At 42.7% G+C, this 5,888-nt stretch overlaps 1 non-coding gene across 1 annotated transcript; it reads right to left on the reverse strand.

Annotated features, from left to right (window-relative positions):
* Positions 1-2,795: 2,795 nt before the first annotated feature.
* LOC134899965 (U6 spliceosomal RNA) lies at positions 2,796-2,902 on the reverse strand. The gene has a single exon (XR_010173490.1). It is a non-coding gene; the product is annotated as a U6 spliceosomal RNA (small nuclear RNA).
* Between the last annotated feature and the right edge of the window lie 2,986 nt (positions 2,903-5,888).

Consider the following 5,888-nt stretch of genomic DNA (forward strand, 5'->3'; position numbering starts at 1 on the left):
GTGAACTAACGGCGGATACCGGACGCACGTCTAACACCAACATAGTTGTCAAGGCCTTAGTTATCCGCTTTGCAACAGGATGACTGCTGTGATATTTCATCTTCCTCGCAAAGGACTGTTGGACAGTCAATTGCTTGGTGGAAGTAGTAAAAGTGGGCTTACGACTTCCCCTCTGGGATGACCATCGACTCCCAGCAGCAACAACAGCAGCGCCAGCAGCAGTAGGCGTTACACGCAAGGATGCATCGGAGGAATCCCAGGCAGGAGAGGACTCGTCAGAATTGCCAGTGACATGGCCTGCAGGACTATTGGCATTCCTGGGGAAGGAGGAAATTGACACTGAGGGAGTTGGTGGGGTGGTTTGCGTGAGCTTGGTTACAAGAGGAAGGGATTTACTGGTCAGTGGACTGCTTCCGCTGTCGCCCAAAGTTTTTGAACTTGTCACTGACTTATTATGAATGCGCTGCAGGTGACGTATAAGGGAGGATGTTCCGAGGTGGTTAACGTCCTTACCCCTACTTATTACAGCTTGACAAAGGCAACACACGGCTTGACAAATGTTGTCCGCATTTCTGGTGAAATACTTCCACACCGAAGAGCTGATTTTTTTGGTATTTTCACCAGGCATGTCAACGGCCCTATTCCTCCCACGGACAACAGGTGTCTCCCCGGGTGCCAGACTTAAACAAACCACCTCACCATCAGAATCCTCCTTGTCAATTTCCTCCCCAGCGCCAGCAACACCCATATCCTCCTCATCCTGGTGTACTTCAACACTGACATCTTCAATCTGACTATCAGGAACTGGACTGCGGGTGCTCCTTCCAGCACTTGCAGGGGGCGTGCAAATGGTGGAAGGCGCATGCTCTTCACGTCCAGTGTTGGGAAGGTCAGGCATCGCAACCGACACAATTGGACTCTCCTTGTGGATTTGGGATTTCGAAGAACGCGCGGTGCTTTTGCCAGCTTGAGTCTTTTAATTTTTCTAGCGAGAGGCTGAGTGCTTCCATCCTCATGTGAAGCTGAACCACTAGCCATGAACATAGGCCAGGGCCTCAGCCGTTCCTTGCCACTCCGTGTGGTAAATGGCATATTGGCAAGTTTACGCTTCTCCTCCGACAATTTTATTTTAGATTTTGGAGTCCTTTTTTTACTGATATTTGGTGTTTTGGATTTTACATGCTCTGTACTATGACATTGGGCATCGGCCTTGGCAGACAACGTTGCTGGCATTTCATCGTCTCGGCCATGACTAGTTGCTGCAGCTTCAGCACGAGGTGGAAGTGGATCTTGATCTTTCCCTAATTTTGGAACCTCAACATTTTTGTTCTCCATATTTTAATAGGCACAACTAAAAGGCACCTCAGGTAAACAATGGAGATGGATGGATACTAGTATACTTATGGATGGACCAGCGACTGCCGACATAGAGGTAGCTACAGCCGTGGACTACCGTACTGTGTCTGCTGCTAATATAGACTGGATGATAATGAGATGAAATTAATATATATATATATATATAATATCACTAGTACTGCAGCCGGACAGGTATATATATTTATTATGTAATGACTGATGACGGACCTGCTGGACACTGTCAGCTCAGCAGCACCGCAGACTGCTACAGTAAGCTACTATAGTAGTATGTATCAAGAAGAAAGAAAAAAAAAAACCACGGGTAGGTGGTATACAATTATGGATGGACCAGCGACTGCCGACACAGAGGTAGCTACAGCCGTGGACTACCGTACTGTGTCTGCTGCTAATATAGACTGGATGATAATGAGATGAAATTGATATATATATATATATATATAATATCACTAGTACTGCAGCCGGACAGGTATATATATTTATTATGTAATGACTGATGACGGACCTGCTGGACACTGTCAGCTCAGCAGCACCGCAGACTGCTACAGTAAGCTACTATAGTAGTATGTATCAAGAAGAAAGAAAAAAAAAACACGGGTAGGTGGTATACAATTATATATATATATTATATACAATTATATATATATATATATATATATATATATATATATATATTAAACTGGTGGTGATTAATTAAACTGGTGGTCAGGTCACTGGTCACACTATCAGCAACTTGCAAGTAGTACTCCTAAGCAGACAATCACAATATATACTGGTGGTCAGTGTGGTCACAATGGCAGTGTGGCACTCTGGCAGCAAAAGTGTGCACTGTACGTTAAAATATGTACTCCTGCTCTCAGACTCTAACTGCTCCCCACTGTCTCCCCCACAAGTCAGATATACAGTCACACTATCACTTCAGCAAGTAGTAGTACTCCTCCTAATGCTCCCCAAAATTACTAAAGTAAATACTGTGTCTCTCTCTACTCTAGTCTCACTCTCTTCTCTATAAACGGAGAGGACGCCAGCCACGTCCTCTCCCTATCAATCTCAATGCACGTGTGAAAATGGCGGCGACGCGCGGCTCCTTATATAGAATCCGAGTCTCGCGATAGAATCCGAGCCTCGTGAGAATCCGACAGCGGGATGATGACGTTCGGGCGCGCTCGGGTTTACCGAGCAAGGCGGGAAGATCCGAGTCGCTCGGACCCGTGTAAAAAAAACTGAAGTTCGGGCGGGTTCGGATTCCGAGGAACCGAACCCGCTCATCTCTAGTAAACTGTACTCCTAGACAGTATAGACATGTAATTTTTTTTCTTTTTTTTTGTCTGAATATCAACAGATGTTGCATATAAGAAATAACCAACATCAATAATCTACAAATAGTAGCATAAGATAGTAAAGTAATCAAACAAAACAAAAAGATTATGGAATGCCTCACGAATTTGTGTGTCATCCTTGTGCAGGGACCATGCTAATCTTCTCTGCATCATTCCAGTTTTAGTATATGCGCTTCCGAAGCGAGCACAAATCTCATCTTTTAATAGTTAAATGTCCTGCAGGACAATAGTGCCTACTTTGTCCGCTGGTCGGATTATTATTAATTTTCATTATATTTTGTTTCTTCAAAATAGGAAGATTAGATAATTTAATACAATCAGACACTTCAGTTTCCAACATCAGGTGTAACATTTGATGGATGAGTTATGCGTTTGTGGTTTAAAATTAAATTTTGGTTTATGGGGACATGCTTGGTCATTAACCACTTCCAAATCTGGTTTATTACCAAAATATTCTGAGGTTTAAATTTTTCTGTCTCCACATATCGACCTTCTATTAAAAACGATTGCATTTACTGTATTCATTGACACAAATGTAAGGCCTTCAATTATGACTGATTGCTCATCATCCATCAAAATTCTGTATGATAAGAACATAAATAGGTGGGCTGCTTGGATAGATTTTCTACCTTTCATTTTGGATATTGTATTATGTGTATCTTTTCATCCTACGCCCGGGGCATGAGTAGTAACCCATAAATGTGGATTGGATGTAAATGCATTCTGAGAAGGGTCAATGTCACTTTGTGATTAACTTTGTTCACTTGAGGGGTCTGTAACAAGACAGCAAATCCCACTCTGACATTACAGGCTGTAAGTAGTAGAGATGAGGGTGACACTCCATGGATTTAAGCAGTAAAACCTCACTCAGCAGATGCTGGGGTTTCAAAAGTATTTCACACTTTTTGGCAGGCAATGGAGCAAGCTTACCTTATAAACAGGGCAGTCTTTTCGTATCGGCTCAATGGGCAGTTGCCAAAGGGCCCTAGGAGTATATGGGCCCTAGGCTAATAGCTGAGGTCCCCTTTCTTCAGGGTTACCAGATTTTTTTTAAATCGGCCATGGGGAACTGGAGATATGTCTTCAAAGCAGCGATCCCTATCCGAGCCTGTTAATTGCTCTTCCCAGCCAGATATCTCAGGTTCTGTCTTAATTCAAGTTTTCTGAGGATATATTCCAAAAGCAGGGACTCTCCACTTTCTGTGCAGCTTGTTTCTACTATGCCCAGAACCAGAGATATCCGCTTTCCAGCAACTGGTCCCTGCTCAATCTCCACATGCCTGGTATGCAGTTTTATATTTTTGTTGGTGGATTGCTCTGGCCCCCGAACTCTGATCCCCAAGTACCTCCTGAAAGGTGGGACTCCCTAGTTTTTTTTATTCCACTGAAGCTAATAAATCTATTTCCAGTAACTGGAGATATCTGAAGTTTAAGCAAGCTGCCCTCCCACCAGAAAATCATGAATATTAAGCCCACTCCACTATCCACACCTAACCTGCATATTAAACAAACCCTACCACCCTGGAATTCATGTACTGGGACCCCTTCATTCATTCAAATGCCCCCTTCTACAGTTTAGTGTTCTCCCTCCCACCCCGTTTCCCGCCATCTGTGCAGTAAAGGAGTAATTCAAAGAAATTAATCCTGCTGAGCGGAAGATCGAAATCCCCTTACTGCCCGTGGTACATCAAAGTTGCCGCTGATAGCACCCACACCCCTACCACTGGAGGATTAGTAGATGCCCCAGTGCATTGTTTTGCCCAGGGGCCTACACTGCTCCTAAAATGGCCCTGCTTATAAAGAGTGTATAATACTATGTGAGTCTGTCAGAGTTCCCTGAACCTACTTCCGAGTGCATGTGTTCCAACAGGTGCTGCCCAAAAGAGGGTTACAGGGTTGGTCCAGTTATCATAGATATCATCACCACTAGTTCAGCTGGCGATCTAGCAGAATCATAACATATTGCACCTCTAAACAACATTACAAAAGAACCATGCATTTAATTAATATACAAAAGAACTGTCTGCATATTAAACCTCTAACTCACATCGTCATTGTACATGAAATACCATGGTAGTCTTAAGTCCCTTTCAGTATATGTATAGATAGCTGTATCCACAGCATAAATTAATTATATAGTTATTTAAATTTGTTGAGCACATTAGACATAAATGAGGAATCATTGCATGTATGTATACTTTGGGCCACAATGGTACTGTACCTCTTAGCACTATAAAATGCATAGTAGAGCCCATATGAAACGTAAAACACTTGCATGAAGATATGCAGACCACATCTCAATCAATTACTGTACTTAAAACGGTTACATAAAACAAGACAACCAAAGGTTCTCGTTTAAACCATACAGAGCTGCAATGTTACAACTGTAAATCCATTTGGCCTCCAATTGAAGCAGCTTGCAGTCTTTATCACCTCCCCTAATTGGGGACATGATTGACTACTTTGTAGTGTAACATTTCCAGTGGATATCTTTTAAGTCGTCCAATAATTTATTGTAATTGCTCTTAACAAACACTGTTTAAGATATCTTATCACTAAATAATGACACAGACACCACTGCATTAGATTAAAGATCAAATTATATTTATTGTCCGAATTATATTTATTAATTTATGTAGATGATGGCAAGGAAAACGCTACCATTAACCAGCTCTGGTCACTTAGATCTCTTAAACAATGGAAGTGACTAAAATGCCCCAACTTTGTATAAACATTACCTGCGCTGCGAATGACTCACCACCCTTTTCTATGGCACAGTACGGATGCTCCCTCAGAGTAGTGCCCATTGACCCCCTCAAGAGCAGGACATACCCACCATCTTTCAAAAGGGTAAGTGCCCCACAATGACCACTTATGTCACATGTGACCGCTGGCCAGTAGCGCCTTCCCGCCACCGTCAGGTTCAAAGACCCACAGACTTCCATCCTACACCAGAGAAAAACACTCTAACATAACACCAACTAATCCAAGCAGGAGAAAATACTTTTTTGAAAAATCCTAATGGAGAAAGGTGCACTCCATCCATCCTAAAGTAATGGAGAATCTGTAAAACCAACATAGGGTGCTTTACAACAACACCTCCCTTAGAAGGCACAAATTTAGCAATGGCATAGTTAATCTCCTTTCTAGCCTTATCAAGCGATGTACAGTCCC

Source organism: Pseudophryne corroboree, chromosome 3 (genome assembly GCF_028390025.1).
Source record: "Pseudophryne corroboree isolate aPseCor3 chromosome 3, aPseCor3.hap2, whole genome shotgun sequence".
NCBI lineage: Eukaryota > Metazoa > Chordata > Amphibia > Anura > Myobatrachidae > Pseudophryne > Pseudophryne corroboree.